The sequence below is a fragment of the Limulus polyphemus genome, unplaced genomic scaffold (genome assembly GCF_000517525.1).
Source record: "Limulus polyphemus unplaced genomic scaffold, Limulus_polyphemus-2.1.2 Scaffold1927, whole genome shotgun sequence".
Classification (NCBI taxonomy): Eukaryota; Metazoa; Arthropoda; class Merostomata; order Xiphosura; family Limulidae; genus Limulus; species Limulus polyphemus.
In genome coordinates, this window is record NW_013667537.1 from 146,671 (window position 1) to 166,063 (window position 19,393).

The 19,393-nt window shown below is 32.5% G+C and overlaps 1 pseudogene; it reads right to left on the reverse strand.

Moving 5' to 3' along the window:
• Window positions 1-19,393, reverse strand: part of LOC106465385 — a 163,917-nt pseudogene that overhangs the window by 88,931 nt on the left and 55,593 nt on the right.

The following is a 19,393-nucleotide window of genomic DNA, read 5'->3' on the forward strand; positions in this document are numbered from 1 at the left end:
TTAAAGTGATTCATCAGGTGGAAAACGAATAGATAGATAGAAAAACCGATATGTGTACCTAAATTCATCTAGAAATTTTCATAAAAGAGACCCGAAAAACGGGGCTAACTCAGTAACCCATGGCCCGATTTTAACAAAACTTGTTGTATTCTGTTTCTATCCTCATTTAATTACAAATATGGCACTATTGTGTGCCGTTTTTGCTGTATTTAATTACAGACAAGCACAATCTCATAGTTTTAGTAGTATATAGATTACAAATATATAACTGTATATACAATTATGCAATTCAAAAAGTAATTTTCTTTCAGTACATATTAAAGTTTAAGAAGTTCTAAAATGCATACATATTACTGTGAAACAGTAAAATGAACACCTTATGATCTTTATATTATTAATTTAGATTAGTTAATTTGAAATTATTGTTTTATTAATTTGAATTTTGATTGTTGTTGTTTTCTTAGTGCAAAGTTACATAATAGGCTGTCTGCACTCTATCTACCACTGGGAATTGAGCTCCAGATTTTAGTAATGTAAATCATAAACTTAATGCTGACACACTTGGGAGCCTTGAACTTTGGTAGTTTGTAGTACAAATATGTAATTTACATATATGAGTTTGTGTATGTTAATGAAAACTAATTCTGTAAATCTATATACATATAAGTGCAAATGTCTCTCTCTCTCTCTGTGGGTCTGTTCCTTATACAAGGACACATCTTTAGAGCTACAAACTCCAAACTTGGGGTACAGATACAACTTTGCATGGGAAGTACCATGGGCCATGTGACTGCAGCCTCAGAGGCCATTCTAAGGCCACAAGTTGAGGCCAAAGTGACTAATATAGCAATTTTTGGTAAATAGGATGACCAATTGGTCTCAAGTTGAATAGGCCAGGTTTTTTTGTAATTTGTAATCAAGGAGGCTATTATTTCTATTTCTTCTCTGTGTGAGGACTTCTCCTAATTATTCTATCCATGATCAATTATATGTTAAAACAATTTAAAAACTTTGTAGAGCCTTCATTTGTGCTATTTCCCTCCCTCTCTCTTTCTTCTACACTTACATGCCCACTCTCCCCTAAATTGAAAAAGTCTGGTGTTCTCTCTCAAACATGCATGCTCAGTCCCTCAACTAAATAGGATTGCTTCAGTAATATATTTTGATTTGTTTGCTTGTGGTCAGGATATTTAAAGCCATTTCCATCCGAACAACACAGTAATTATTAAAAGAACTGGATTTGGCATGGTATATATAAACCAACTACAATTACTAATTACCCAGTATATTTCAGATGAAATTTTATTCATGCAGCTGTGTATTAGAAACAAAGACTTCACCTTATATCCTATAGGCCTCATGGGAAGTAAATATGCTATAAGGATGGGAAAAACAATGCACATTTATTAAAATAAAATACATGAAACTTACTTAATTTTTGGTTTGATAGAATACAAGCATAAGTACCCATCACGGTGATGGGAAAAGTTTAAGTTAACCTATCAATTTAAATTATTCCACAGACTTTTAAAAAGGTTAATTGTGTTGCACTCTTGGTTTCACCTAGAGCTAAAGCTCTGAGATACTTATACCACCCACTACAAAAAGTAATTGTTGAGCATTTCAGTCATGCTAAGAGCCGCTTAACAATAACATATAGTAAATATATATTAAATTTTTATTCTTTAAGTTACATCACATTTTGGAATGTGAATGATAGTGTGATTAATTCCTAACAACCTTAATTCCTAACTTAGTGTAGAACATCCTGCTTGTGAAATATAATTTGGCATCAACATTATACATGCCTGTTCTCCTGTCATTTTAAAAGTGAATGTTGAGCTTTGCCTGCATGCACAGCTTTTCAAACGGGAGACAGATGAATGCTCAGACAGACACTACAAAAATGTTCTCTCCTTTGATAATGGTAAGCTACAGTAAAGTGTAATAATGTTTAATACAAAAATATAAAAATCTGACCTACCTATCCTAAACATATTTGTGCACAATTTTTAATCAATGTTAGGAAGTAATGTTTATTTTCATCAACAAAAATTTGGAGTTTTAATAGATAAGTAAACTCACAGAATGCTATTAATTGTATTTTAGCTTGTTAAAGGCTTTGCACTTTGTTGCAAGCATGATACATTTTTATTTAAACAGTTTAAGATTAAAAAAAATAACTTAATCCTAAATTATTGTACCTGAAAACATGGTTTCTTGTTTTTTCATATTTTTTGGCATCAGTTTTGCCAAATAAATTTTTTTAAGTTATTTTCAGCCATAAATTTTTAAGTCAATTTTATACATCAAATCTAACACCATTTGAACAATTTTAACTCAAAAATATCTTAGAATAAATATATTGTCCTAAAGCTTATCTTGTGTAATTCACAAAGAAAAATATTCTAAAAAAATGTTCAAAATGTTCTCAGATAACCCAATTTCTCTATAAATATATGAGATAGATCTACATATAACAGTAGGTTCACCCAAAAATTAAGGAGCTTCTGTACGAAATAATTGGAACTGAGTTCCTTTTATGTGTGGAATAAAAAGTCTGAACAAAATCTTTGTTCCATACGTAAAAGAGAAAATGCAGTGTGCCCTATGCAGATATCTGGACAGTCCATTTCTACTAGATTGTGCCTAGTCCTGCAGCCTTCTCTCCCTGCTATTGACTGCTATTGAACTGAAGATATTGTCAAGTAGACAGTGTAAACCCATGACCTTTGTTTTCAGATATCATTTGTCAGATATTACTTTCAATCAATGTCATAATTAGCCAGCAAAGAACATTCCACTGCCAATCCGTTCAATCTAAATGCTCCACACAACACTGAAATATCATTGCAGGTAGAGAAGATGTTTCCTACTAAAGAGAACACAGAAGCATAACAACCCAAAAAAGATAATGTTAATCACATTCTGCACCATGTGTTGCGGCCATGACAGCACAGAAGCTAAGTAATCAAAAAGATTTTAAAAACTATAGAAAGTAGAAAAAAACCATCATATACCCACATGCCACACCTGTAAACAAAGTAGCCGTAGGCTTTTTAAATAGTTTCTGCCCATCCCAAATAATAGCTTTTATTTTTTCTAAGAAACTATGATCCTCAAGAATATATTAGCCATTTTATGATATCACAGCAAGTGGTTTGATCATTTACTAAAGAAACACATCCATGGAAACAGCTATAAAGAAGCTTTAAATATGACTGAATATAGAAAGAATTAGAGGTTTCTTGTGATACCAGAGTACATAAGAAGAACCACCTGATGAGGATGTCGACAAATCAGGAAGGAATGCAATGAAAGGGAGATGGTAGGAGGAGAAGAAAACACAACACATAACCTGGAAAAACGGAAGGTGTTGGGCAAGGCTGCTTCATATCCTGCAATGGAAGAGACAGAAGACCCATGGTTGAACAGCTAGGGAAGAAAATCCGTAAGGAAAGGAACAGTGGGCAGAAAAAAGGAAACCCCACTGTTTAATGACCAATGGTGGAAGACATTCCACTTATGCTAATAAACCACAAGGGAGGAAGGGCAAATGGACCGAGCTAAAAAGGAAGTAACACACAGAAACAATCCAGGTCTCTGCACACAGTACCAGATAAATGTCAGGTGTTCAGTCAGAAGGTGTGAATGGCAGGATGAATGACCAGTGACTGAGGTTGATGGAGGAGGGATGTAGTAAGAGGAAGAGGTAAGGGGATAATTTTGAGGTGAAGAAGAAGAGAAAACCAAGGTTGTGCCAGCCAGTATGGACCAATCAGAAGGCCCTGACACAGAGTGGAATGGATGAATGAAACACCCTAAGAAAGTGCCATATAGAGAGGTAAGCTAAAGGTACCAGTTGGTCCAATCCTAACAGAGATCATCCACTGCCAGGGCCTGTGAATGAGGAGCCGAAGACCAAAAAAGAGGTAACTTGGTGATGAGGGAAGTGGAAAATGCATTCAGTTAAGGAGTACCCCACTGATTGCAAAGCCACAGGAAAAGTTGAGGGTCGAGGGGCCACTCTGTGAGGTAAATATGATCAGGTTGAGAAAGACAATCTGCCACAAGGTTGAAAGCACCCAAAACATGACACACTATGAGATGCATCTGCAGTGTGTTGGCTCAGTAAAGTAGTTCCAATATTAGACCACAATGGCAATGAGAATGGGTGCCTCCTTGGCAATTGAAATAAGAACCAACAGTGGAACTGTCTTAATGGATTGTGACAAAACTGTTCCATACAACAGGAAGAAAATGATCCAAAGCATGTCACACTGCAAGAAGCTCCCATATGTCGAGATGGTATGGCATTTCTATCTCAAACCATGGTGTGGACTCATCCCCCCCCCAACTCTGGAGATAAGCATCGATGAACAGATGCAAATCCAGACAAAGAGGAGAAAGGAGTACCCCCACCATAGTGCTTTCCCTGTTCAACCACCAATGGAGATTGAAGAAGAGTAGCAGAAAAAGTAACTGGGGAGCCCAAGGATCCCAAACAAGATTCCATGGATGTGCAATGTCCATGAATGAGAATGCATATGTGTACGACCTGAGGAGATAATAGTTGAGCCCAACCTTCTCCACTTTGTCTGCATTTGATGGGGCTTCAGTTCTCTATGTCTTTTCTTCTCCCTATCTTTCTGTGTGCAAGGTTCTATTGCTTATGGGGGCTTGAGCTTCCATTGAAGTCCTGACTTATGCATGCTTGATGGTTGTGCTTCCACATTTATATGGATGACTGGCTTCTGTTAGCGCCTTCCAAACTGTTGTCTTCTCAACACACTCGTCTACTATTGACAGAAGCAGCTTGTGTTGGTTGAATTCTCAAGATGAAGATTTCTTTTGTGTTTTTTAACATTTACCCGGAAAATGCTTTAACCATTCAACAAAACACATAGGGTACTGAAACAAACCAGAAAGGTCAAGCACAAAACTGAAATACAATTTCATTGTGGACAAACCAAAGATAGTTTCAGAACTGATGAGAAGTGGGAATATGGAGGTAAAAATCTGAGACAATCACCTTGGTCATCATCCACAGACCTGGAGAAAAATCCCACCAAAGGGTGAGAAAAGATTTCATGGTAATGTGTGGAATCTCCATAAATCAGTTGATGCAGGACAGAATGATCACAGGATGCTAGTCTCAGTCTCCTTGGGGATGACAAAAAGCTGGGAATAAAAACCTGGGGAAGGCTGGCTGACAGGCTTGATAGCACGTTGTGAGAGAAGAGTCTGAATAGCCTCGAATAAACATTGACTGGTAGCGGGAGCCCAAGATAATGGGAAGGATATTGGAACCAGAGAACAGGAGGAGGGGATAGAAAATGAAGAGAAAGACCTTCCGACAAAAGCCTGATCACCCATGGGTCGGAAGTGAACTCCTGCCACAGGTGAACAAATTGGACAAACATGCCCTACTGGGCTGAATACCACCAAATAGTCACCCGAACTGTTGGTAGCAAACAGCACGACTGTAAGTCAAACAACGAACCAACAAATCCTTGGAGTAAGGAACAGGTAAAGGCTGGGAGGGTGAAGGACAAGAAATAGGTACAGAATAAGGTACAGGAGCAGACTGAGACAAACAAGTAACCAAGGAAGAAAAGAAACAATATAAAAAAATTTGTGATAAATGAAATGTCTGAACAAGACCACTGCCTAATGACAAGTGATGGTTTGGTAGAATCGAATAGAGGAAGTCATGTGCATCAGGAGGGTGTGCCACACTCCTATTGGTGGAGGGTTGATGCATGATTATTTGCATACAAAGATACAGTGAACCACATTGATCGTGGGGTAGGTGGGAGTTTCAAGGCTTGTAACATGCAAAACAACTTTACATACAGAATGCAGCACTGAACAATAATAGTTATTATATGAGTGGAAATAAGGTACCGTATCAGAATACTGAGTTTAAACTAAAAAGTCCATAAAAACAATCTTATAATCTTCAAAAAAGTGTTGAATGTAAAAAAGAAAACTTAATATATATATATATATATAAACAAAAATTAATATTTAAATTAGTTTTTAAATTCAGTTGGTGTGGTTCTATCAGTAAAAATTTTTTTGGTTTATCAGCTGTACTGAAAACAACCCATGGAGACAGAGTATCACTGTACTGTATATATATTATAGTAGTAGAGAGTCACAATCTAACATTTTATTCAAAATCTGGGGGAGTGGGTAGCAAAATGGTTTCAGAACCACTGATATAGATCATGCACTGAAGTAGCAGTGAATTTTTAAATCATAACTAGCAATAATAAATCCAAAATAATGAATAATCAATTTTTCTTCAAAGTTCAAAAAACTACTTACTGTAAAGTCCAAAAATATATATCATGATAAAAAACATCACCTAAAACTTTATCATAAGTACACTTTCTAAAAAACAAGTGAAACTTACATACAACCAATGGGAAAAAAAATAATTATATTATATTTTCATCATACATTTGCAAAGTTATAATTCATTAAACTTTATGCTTAGTCTTAAGCATCACTAAATGTATGTATTTCTTGACTTTTGTGTTTTTCAGGTTACATAATACAAGTAAATTGAGATGTTGACTCACCTTCTTTAGCAATTTTATTTTCACAGTAGCTGTCACTTATTTGGTGAGGGAGTGTATTTCGATTCAAGTCATATTTCTGAAGAATCTCAAAAATCTACATATGAAGACATTGAAAATAGGATAAATCTCGAAATGGAATAATTGCTGTTTTAAAAGATATTTTTAATTCAAAGTCATGTTTACAACAGGTATTCATCATCTTATAACTATTTATATCACATTAAAGTACAACTTCCATGAATTTATTCCAAGTAATAAGACACACTGTTAAACAAAAAAGATCCAAGTCTTATATGGATATATATTTAAAAAATCTAGTAACATAACCACACAAGAACTTTTACTGACAATTTCAAAATTGTGCAAAAAGTACCAACACCCAACCATGATTAGCTTCTTCTTATAAAAAGCATTTATTTAGACATTGAAATAAATCTACAGACTGGTCATGAAAGAGATCACAAAACTTTAACTTTAAGAAATATTCCTTAAAATTTGTCATCAATATAGGCCTCTTCTCAAAAGCAAGAAATCAGCTATAAATCTCCACAAGTCACGTTTTTGACACCACAACTCTGAAAAAGAATATTTCACTTTTTTTCAAAATACTTATTCCATCAACTAACAGGACTTTGAAAATAAATCAAAATATACACCAGCAGAGTATGCCTCACTCTACTGTCATAACTAAAGTACTCCCATCAACAATAGGTGTTAAATATGATACTTGATAAACACACAAAGATCAATATATTGTCACAGAAAATTCTTTTTAAATCAATAGATTACTTATAATTCCTTTCCTATCTGCAAGTCAAAGACGTCCAACATTCACAGTGATAAAAAATAAGTGCTATCTAGTAAAAAGCAATGAACTCCATGGTATCTTCATACCACACATCTCACTCTCCAATACCAATATACTTTATTTATATAAAATGTTACAATATTTTTCAAGTTCTAACTTAGAACATTATAAACCTGCTAATTTCAGTCTTAGATGTTACTTTCTGTAAGAGGATTCAGTCATTGAAACTATCTATTGTTTCATGGGTTGGTATACTGTTTCCTACTTTGTCCTGTGTATGTGGGATGGTTCTGCAATTGTTAAACACAACAGAGATACTTCCAGATCCTTATGATCCAATTATGTGACTCTTCAACTACAGAGAAGAACTTTAAATGTAGTTTTGGTATTTTCAGATAGAGTTGTTTCTGACTAGAAATCAAGAATTGCTATGGAAATCTTTGTATACTGTATCCATCAATCAACTGATCATATATACAACACTTCTTTGAGTTAATCACAAAAAATAGGCACCAACTTACTGTCATTTTCTTTTGTTTAAATATACTTCAGCCATTTACTTCACTACCATAAATGCAGTAGTCCTCTTTCTACACAATCATTCTTCTATTGTTTGCAAAAAACAGTGTTTAGTTTGCTTCAACTTTACATCAAGTTTTGCCTCTTTCTTTCCACATGTGCGAGAAATCACAATAACCTAACCTTCTTGACTCTATAATTATTGAAGAGACTGGGTAATTCTATTTATTTTATCCTTGAATTACCACAGCTTACCTCTCTCAGATGAGTTTTGGCATCATTAATCAGGATCTAGTCACTTTGGAAGAGGTAGTTGATTTGTAAAATCATTTTAATCAGATTATTTCTCTCTTGTGCTCCTTGAAAGATACTGTCCAAGAGATTCATCTGCATTCTGATGAGAACTGTAGTAAAGAGGATAAGATCCAAATAGATAAAAAGTGAGAGTAGAGGGTCTTCAACTGACTCAAGGAAGCATTCTTCTGAATGATGATAGCTCCTAATAATTTAAGTATGCTCTTTCCATCTATTGAATTATGGCCTGTTACATCCAGAACCACTGACAACATTAGTCATTCTAATACAGATCAACCAACTTGAGGACAATGGTGGAAAATTACCAAGAAGGAATAATTGACAATGGTTACACTGCAAATCTCTGGAGCAGCCTGTATAGTTAGCCATGTAGTTCAGTATTCAGCACTGCTGAAGCCCCACAGTGAATAGACCTTTAGTAGCAGCTAAAAATGAGGTACAGTGAGAAAATGATGTTCCCCAACCTGATCAAACTCACCTCATGATGGTATAGTTATTATCAACTTATGTGCATGATGTACCCTGGTTCAGCTAGGAACCTTCTCATGAAAAGAGAAGAAGCCATGGACCAACAAGAACCTCATGTCTGTGTGAACTCAAGCAGAAACACCATTGTCATGGCCATGCTATGTTTAATGAAACATATGCAGAAGTTTCACAGTTAGTAGAATGTGTAACTTTCAGCTCCAGGGACAAATAATAAACTGGCCACAGCAGCAATGTTGAACACTCAGTCACAATGGCTGGGAGGAAGAGATAACTCTCTACAGTTGGGACAGTATTAGAAATATTTATGAAAACAGTAAATAAAATAGATATAAAATGCAAATACTATATAATTACCCACCCACATACATCTATAAAAACTAACTGCACCAGGGTACAGCTTTATGTTACTGTTACTGGCTGTCATCCAACCACTCAGACAGTTAATGCTTGAAAAATTACAGGCAGTCATACTATTCCCAGCAGTAGTGTGGTAAATGCACTCCTGGCTCCCATGACAGAAATGCCATAGAAAAATTTGTCAATATCAAAGTAACAGTCTGATGTTAAACTTCATGTTTCAGTAGGAGCTGTACAGAAACTTTTAAGAGGATATGTGGAACTAATACTGCTCATAATAGAAACAGTTAAAGTATAAAGCCAGAATTTTCAAAAGTGATATTAACTATCTCTATAAAAAATTGATCAATTCAAACCACCAAGGAAAAGCTCCATTGTGTCATTATGTATGAATTTAAAGCTGGTGAAGCTATATCTCTCATCAATATTAATCTACAATAAATACATGTAGATGTAGCTAAATAATCGTGTGCTCTTCTTACTTAAGAGTTTTATTTTTCTAATTAAAAATTTAGCTTTTATTAAACTCATTAACTCTTATGCTTCTTTGCATGAAATTTGAATGGTGAGACTTGATGTGCTATTATAGCATGTAGAAATTATTGATTGATGTAAAATGATTTAACTGAATTACTGTTAATTTTTTATTGAAAAGAAATCATTAAAGTTGTCATAAGGAAGGTAGTATTTGCTTGGTAAAAAATAAAAACTCTTGAGAAGGTAAACATATAGTTTGTTTTTACAGAAATGTCAAACACTATGATACTTTTAAAAAAGACAAAATATTTTTCTAGTTTTGGCAGTTATCAGCAGAACTAATTAAGCATGGTTTCTTTTTAAAGCAAGAACTGTGGTAAAAACATAATAATAACATTAACTGATCCACTATAAGCTTTTTTTATAGATGTACACAAGGATTTGAACAAGTTCAAACATCAAATAACAAGAAACTTGAATTTTTAAGAATGTCAGAACACGCTAGCAGTGATGCTGTCCCTGCATTTGAAGAACACATTCCAGTACCTAGAAACCCAGGAATCTTGTACCAGTAGACCAAAAAATTAAAGTGAGAACTGGAAGTGATCATTCAAGCCATAATGAGTAGGAACAAACATCAATTATAAGTTCAAAAACTCAATTAGTCTTCTAAAAATGCCTCCAAAATGCAGATGGGATGAGAAAGGGACTAAACAAATCTAACACTAACTTATAAACATGTTTAAAACTTAAGTTAGCCTGAGAAGAAAAAATGTACAACCATTCCAATATTCCATAACTTTTATAAGTTAAGAAGATTACACTATTTAAACTAGTGTATGTATATTAACATTGTAAGACCAACTGCTACAACAGGTTTAAAGAATAACATTATTTGTAAAGTGTTTAGTCATCTTTGTGACTATCACTGATATACTCTATAAGAGTAGGACTTATTTTGATATGAGAAGAATATTAAATCATTTTCAACATTATCAAACACCACTAAAATTTGTCCTGTATGTGATACAAGGAATTAAACTGTATTTAAATATTCAACTAAAAACTTTTTGGACAACTTCTGATATGCCCCAGTGGCAAAGCAGTATGTCTACAGACTTACAGGTCTAGAAACTGAGTTGATACCCATGGTGAGCAGAGCACAGATAGCCATTGTGTAGCTTTGTGCTTAACTTCAAACAAACAAACAAAAACTTCTGATACAATATGGATCATTTTAAAGACCATTATTAAAACAAATGTTTCTCAAAACATAGATTCTTATTTAATGCCCATGCTTGATTTTATAATTGTGAAAGTTAACCCTACTTTATGACAAGTAAGTGTAATGGCAGAAATTTTAATAACTCTATAGAAATAATACGATACATTCTAAGAAGTATTTGCAACACAAAAACATTCACATATAGAACAATTTTCAATAAATGTTTATATAACACACTGTATGATACTTACCTTCTGTTTAGTGAGAGCATTTCCTCTTTTCCACATTCCCATATAAAACAATAAAATGTTTATACAACACACTGTATGATACTTACCTTCTGTTTAGTGAGAGCATTTCCTCTTTTCCAACAAATCTACACTCTTATCAACAATTCCTACTCCACAAACAGCATGAGGTGAAGCTTCAAGGTGAACACTGGTTTCTGAACCAGGATAACTCTTTTGTGCTCCAAACTTCAGTTTGACCTTTAACATTTAATAGAAAAATTCCATAACACTACAAGAATTTACTACTAAGGTAAGTAATAAGACATTAACAATGTTGACAACTTCATTTGTACATAGGCTGAATTCAAGTTTTTATCAATTAGTTAAATGCAAAGTTTCAATAACACTTTTTCTCATACCACTGTAATAAGATCCTTCACAGAAGAAGAACAAAATTTAGAAAATATTATTAATGCTCTCTTTTTCTTTCTTTTTTCACTTTTCTCGAAATCCATATCAGATCAATACAGGATATACTGAAATTTTTTATTAGGCTTAATGTGTAGATTTTAATATCTTCAAGGTTAAAAAAAAATTATAGGATATATTTCAATAGAGTTATATCCACAATTAAAAAGTTTCACATTTCAAGGGTCATACTTTATAAATGCACTTGCAACCAAAACATTTTCTCAAGTGAAAACAGTTTCCATAAATCTTACCCTATGTAGTAGGCACTTGACAATCTTAATTTCTTGTGAATCAGCAACAACTTCTCCATCATCTCGAACGTAGAAAACTATCAAGCGTACCACGGGAGACACTGATGTTCGAGAACTTAGCATGAAAGTGTATTTCATTACTGTTAAAGGGAGCAAGGTCTTTTTCTGGTCTGTTGCACCTTTATCATTATTTAAGTATGAAACATAAAATGATGAATTTTCTGAGATGTCATCAAGTTTTGAAAAGAATATGTCTTTTGAACCATACTCGATCATCTGGCCCCTAGACATAACCTATATATGGAAAAATATATTTACTGTATGTCTGCTTTATTTATTAAATTTTAAATTTACTTACATTTCTAAAGGAAGCACGATTCACTTCAAGAAATTACCCTAAAGCATACATGATACAGTTGATACATAATTATGCATATTTAGTAAAATGATTTCCAAATAACAATACATGTATATGCTATAGCAAAATAAACATCTGAAAAAAAATCTATGAAAGTATTTGAAACAAGCAAATAGTGTTCATTATTCCATAGGTAAGGGATACTTTATTCTTTTTTAATTTTACTGTCATTAACAATATTAATTATAATATTCTGATATATATATATATATATGTATCTAGTTTTATTATTCTTGATTTTATTAATATACTTTTATTACATTATTAGCTTTAAGAATTAACATAAATCCCTTAAGCTGACCAAACCTCATGAGATATTATGGGTTTTTATGTCCAAAATGTTAACAGTAAGGGTATCCAGTTAGTCAAAGAATGCATTCTAATCTTTATAAGTAAGAACGTAAGAACAGGATATTTAATTAGCTATACTAATTACAAGGTTGATTTTTAGTTTTGAATATCTGTAAAAATATAAAACATCTGAAAAATAAATAATTAAATACAAAGATTAAACCAGCCAAATCCTTCTTTGCATTGGTTTAAGAGTTCCAACCAAAAACACAATCAACTAATAAATATGGAATAGGAGAACTTGTATGGTCTACACCTATTACCATGCACTACTGCTGTATCACCTTTCACTGAAAAGCTTTCCTAGACTAATCTAGCCATGACACTACCAAATCCAGTTCCAGAATCAGTTCAACATCAGCCAATAAATAAACTAATGGACTATGATGGGAAGGTCACTCCAGGCTCATTGGGAAATAATTTTATGAGCAAACAGGTGAAATAGTGAACAAAAAATCCTCTATCTTGCTGCCAATTTAAATGGACCAGCTTTTACGACATTAAGTAACTTTCCAGATGAAAGCCGTAACAACTACCAAGTGTTGGTAACTGCATTATCTAACAGGTTTGGAGTGTCACACCAGAAAGAAATATTGAAAGAGAAGTTCTGAAACAGAGTATGAAGGAAAGAAGAAATCTCAGCTGAACTTGCTTTAGACTTGGAAAGGCTCGGACAGTTATCTTACCCAGAAACTCCTTGAGAGATAATGGATTTCTTGGTACGTGACCAATTTACAGAGAGCATAACAGATGAGGATTTGAAGATCAAGTTGAAGCAAAGTAGATTTATGTCTCTAAATGTAGCTCTGCAGTTGGTGATGGAACTGGAATTCATCAAAGTTGCAGATAAATTACAAAGAGGACCATCCAGAAGTTACAGGAATATTATATCCTGTAGTAATGAAACATCAATCCTCACCTCCAAGAATAGCCAAGACGAACTGGAAAAATTAATCAAGCAATGTATTAAACAGAAAAAAGGAAATAAACCATGTGACAATAGATGTTTCAAGTGTAACTTGAAGGGACATATTACCAGGAACTGCAGACAATAGCTTGTATGGAATAAGAACTCCCCTCAAAGAATACCAGGACTTAATTATTGTAGTTGTAGAAAATATGGCCATTACAGCCAACACTGTTAGGAATCAACAGCTGTGATTACTTCATCTGTTGCAAGTAAGAAAAGAAGTTCATTATTTGAGGAAAACTATTCACAAATACAAAGTATTATTAAAAGAAAACCTTATAGTACGTTGATTGACAATAGTTCCACAGTAACAACTGTTTTACCTGATTTGCTAATAAAAAGGTCCAAACTATCTCCAGAGATGAAGAAAGAAGAGGGATTAATGCAAATAGCAGGTAGACATAAAGTTCAGGCATAAGGGAAGTTATAAGTTATCCTTACTGAAAGAAGATTCTCTGTACTTCATGATGTGTCATTGTGAAGTTGAAGACGTATATATCTTGGAACTGATTTCATGCTGAGTCAGTGATGCTAGGTTAGGTTAGTTTTAAATAGATTCACAATCAATAACCATGAAATCCCGATATACTACATGGCAATTACTACACCAAATGTTGAATGTCTACTGATAACAGGAATAGTGGTCGTTGTATCACCAAAAAGTTAGATTCTCAAATCAGGACTTATTAGCAATAATCTTTAATCTAGTGACTGGGCCATAGTAGAACCAAATACTTCTTCAGGAAATAGTGGTTGAAATGCTCATGGAAGTGAAGAATAAAGATGTATATGACTTCACCCTTGTTGGATATAGAAGACTATTTAGTTTGAGTTATTATTTAGTTTATTTAGTGATTTATTATTTAATGGTTATTTAGTTTTCATAATAAGAGTGTTAAAAGTTAATTATTTTAAAATCGATAGCTTTGACAAGTTTTATTACATAACTCAGTATGATTCATACGTTGTATATGCAGTTTAATTGTTGTACTAGGCTTTAGTAATATTGTTGACCATCATCTTACACGAAGCTTTCAAGTTCTTCTCCTCGTGTAATATTGTTGCTACTAGAGAGCTAGATAGCTCTAGATTTTTCTCTTGTATATTATAAATATATACAGATACAGCAAGTTAAAAGTTAGAAAAAAGTTAAGTTAGTGAAAGTGAAGTTCGACTGTGTGACTGTTAGTTTAGTCATAACAGGTGATATATAAAGTGAATTTCACAGTAGCATTGTAACAACAGAGATAAAGAAGAAAAACTTGTATAGTCAAAGGGTGTTCTAAAGTAATTTATCCCACCTGAGTGTACTTTGATGAAAAGAAGACAATTATTTAAAGCTTTGGATATAACTGTGATATCCAATAGTTTGACTTATTTTGAATATATTATTTTTAAACAAGTGGATTGCGTCCTGTCCATTTATTGTTTGAATTTATTACCAACATTTTACAGACACCTACTGTAAAACATCTGCAGCCTATAAAAACCTGACAACCCTGGAAAGACTTATATCAGCTTCTGATACAGCAAAAATATAGCTGTGCTGCAAATGTTGATAAAGCTTGATTTAATCAAGCTTAACAGTTCTTAATATAATAAAAGACAAACTCCAAAATTAAGTAGGTGTTCAGAGGATAGATGATCTAAGCAAAAGGTTGTCCACCACAATCACCTTTGGAAGTAAATTAATAAGAGAAAAATTAATTCACTAACTCCAGGGAAGAACTTCTCAGTAGAATATCAACCTGCTGAGGTGCCTGAAGTTTCCTGTCAAAACAAATTCCAGAGGATCATCAGGGCTGGAGCTGCCAATTGCATTCCCCCCAACCACCTATCCAGAAAGAACTCGAGCAACAGGACAGCCAGTAAAAATGGACAAAACACAATTCCTTCTGTATACCATGGGCTTCAGAAGAAAAAAAACCACCAAAAAACACTTGGTGAATGGACAATTTATTGTAACCTTTTTATGTTTCTTGTTAGGATTGTTCAAGGTACTACACAATCCGGGATGGTGGCAGTGTTGTAAGCTATATATTTTTAATGTTAATTTATTTGTTAGCTAGAGGGAGCTATGGGTCATTGATGATACTATTAAGTTTGGAAAGTTAAGATAAGCCTCAAACTTTTAGAAAACTCAAAGTGGTGGCATGAAGTGTTCTAGCACTTTCCAACATGGATTAAAATACAACATTCTGTGAAGCATAAAGTTAATTGTGATAAAAGAGAGTTATCATATTATTTTGTAAAAGTACATGGATTATTTGTATGTTAGTCCTAGTATCATTGTTAGAGAAGTTTAACATCATTTGTAAACAAGTCTTTCACAAATTACAAAGCATAAAAGTACAAAAATATAAACTTATTTCTTCTCCTGAAGTAAACTGCATGTTGAGTAATTTTTCATCAGATAATTCAAAACAACCCATTAAGAAATAAAGATGTTACAACAGTATATAGAAATAAAAAACTAAATGGAAATATTTTCAAACAGATCATTGATCTCAGAAACTTCCACAATTTTTTCTGGATTTCATTCTTTTCAATATGATTTCAATCTGTGCTATTAAGGTTTGTATATGTTTTTATCTTTAGTACACTGCATAAAATAAGTTGTATTCAGGTTCCCAGTCCTAATTAAGTGCATCTTCATTTTTAAATAATAACAAAAACTAATATTCTCATCGATGGTATATCACAATGATAATATTTTAAGTTCCCACAAACAGCTAACATGCTATTATGAAAACATGCACATACTTTCTATCTATATAACCAATCCAGCAAAGCCTAGAGATTAATTTTAGTATTATAGTGTAGGTATCACTTGGTTTGATTATTCTTACAAATTCTTAACTATGTTAATAGTGAGAACAATATTCAAATAAGATATCAAAAGGTTTATAAAACAATCACTGAATCAATATTTCTTTCCTTACCTGATACATAAGAGAAATATTCATGTCATTTGTTAGAGTAAATGAAACTGTTACAGGAATCATTTCACCACATGGTATTTCGCTGGTTATAGGTTCAATTTGAATGTAACTGTTTGAGGGAGAAAACCATTTCCGAAGTTTAGTAGTACTATAGGGCTGGTAGCTCAATACGTAGCCCGATTTATCATATAGAATTTCTGGATATTCTACAGCCGTAGCCTGAAATAAGATCGAAAAATTCGTAGTAGTAGTTTAGTTTCATACACACAAGCATTACTGTTAAAAAGCAGTAAAATTATCAACAGAAATACAAACATGGGATGTTTGTAAAAACGAATTAAATTTTAAACAGAATACACATATATAAAATCACCTTATAAACCCATATTCTAAGTTTTTTATCATTTATTGATTAAATTTATGGGAAATAACATGAAATGTTTGACAAAATTAAATATTCATAAAAGACAAAAAATAAATAAAAATAGTGTAAACTGTCATGAATTAAACACTTACTTTCAAACATACCTTCAGTTTTAATATTTTTAAAATAAGTAACATCATAAATTGACAAAAAATCCCCAAAATATTTCCAGTCATTAATCTTAATATCTGTGATAATAGAATTTTATCAACTTGTTTAAATAATGTTTATGTTGCTCATTAATTAATTTCATTACATGATTACCTTCTTAACAATTTCCAAATTACTTTCTGTACATATACAAGTGTATGACACTAATTTTAATACTAAGGTTAAGTTACCAGATAGATTCTTTTTCTTTTGAAGATTTACATATTTTTTATAATTTTCTCATCCACACTCTGAACATATGGGGCAATGATACATAAATTTATAAACAGGCAATTTCCTGCGGCATTGGAAGCTTTGATGAATAAAAGTGGAAGACTAAAATACTGAAAGACTAAAGTATTATAAATAATAAAAACTATACACTGTAAAATAAAAAACATTAGTTCATGTTTTACACAATTCAAAATTTATTCACAATCAATGTTTTTAACATTTCAAAATGTGATTCACAACATCATTTTGATGACTTCAAGAATTAGGCTAATGTAAAAACTAAATTTGCTTTCAGAACAGAGTGGAAATAACAAATACTAGCAAAGTATGAAATTTATTGTCAAATGTTAGATTTTAAAATCAAAATCTTAGTTAAATTTAGGAATTTTTAATTACCCTAATAATTAAAATATTTTCCAAATGAGAATATTGACTTTTACATGTACGAAAAAATAAAGACAGACATGAATCTTATGTAAAAATTATTTTGTAGAATTTCTTTATTTCACAGTGACCTCTATACAATTTACTGGTAAATGAATATTCTTTTCGTAAGAAAGTATTTTAATCTGTGATGCAGTAAACTTAACTTATTAGCCAATACACACAGGTAGTATGTTTTGAAGACATTAAACTTGTATTATATTAGACCTGTGTGTAAATCATACACATTCTTCTTATTTTACAAATGCAGGCTTGTTCCGACTCATTCACCCCGAAAATAAACTACAACCCAACAAAACTTTCTATCCATACTTGTGAACAATGTTTGTTTTGCAAATAAATTTTCGTAAATGTATTGTTTTATTTATAATTAAGCACAAAGCTACATAGTGGGCTATTAGTGATCTGCCCACCACGGGTATCAAAACCCACTTTCTAGCATTGTAAGTTTGCATATATACTGCTGTGCCACTGGGAGGGCTCATAAATGTAAAAATACTGAGTTTTATACCAAATAAACAAAAACAAAAGTATATTATACAAAGAATCCAAGTTTATCTTACAAATACACAAAAGTAAAAGCTTTACAGCAGCTAGATCACGACACATTTAATAAATTTATTGTATGTTTCAGAATTTTCAAACAAGACTAAAAGAACAGCTTTGTGCACTAACTGTTCCAAATATTTAGTCACCAGCACCTACTGCCATCTTTAAAATTACTCTTCCCTACGTGAATAGTGGAATTTCACTGTCATTTGTATAACACATCCATATCCCCAAAATACAGACCACATTTTTTTTTGGCAATGGGTTGACAGCCACATATCTGTCCAAAAGCTGCCATGTTTACAACACGAGGTTCCCCGTATAAACAAACCTGTCAGAACTACAGACGGAACAAGCCCTGTAGAAGGCATTGCAGACCTGGTTGTAATTGTCCCGTGGGGACAAGGAATGTAAACCTGATGTCTTGTTACACAAGAAAATTTCTTTAGCTCTCAAAAAGATATAATTTGCCATGAAACCATTTTCAGGAATGACACAAAAATCAAAAGAAACTAAATCTAAAATCTAATAAAATGCCAATGTCTGTGTTCTGCTCTAAATCTCCTAAAGTTCCCATTATATTTTTCAAACCTGCAAGAACTTTTTCTAGTCACTTTCCCATGAAACCATAAATTACTGCTCAAACCACTTTACTAACTATATATTAATAATGTAAAACTTAATAAATTTACTCTAAAAAATCATATTTAAATGTTGCCTATAGTAATTTTCAAAGCTGTGCTTCATTAATAATTGTTCAAACTACATGATTTGACATCATAAAAGTGAGGAAACAAGTCTGTAGTAATAAAATCACTAACAAAGAAAGAAAATCGTGAAGAAAACAAGACAGGAATAATCATATTCTCAAGGGAATATAGCTTATTATTGAATATAAACATATATTTTGAGTTAGGAAGAAAAATAAAATATATATACATATATATATATATATATATATATGCATCGCCTACAGGACAAAAATTACTTGGAGCTGTGTGGCACACATGAAAGTTAGAAAATTTTAAAAAATTTTAGCAAAGTACACTAAATAAATATTTATATTTATAATTATTTATTTATTCATATTTATTTATAATTACTAAATATTAATTATAAATATTTTGAGTGGAACTACTATACATAACATCATATGCTGTCATCCACACTTTTTAAAAT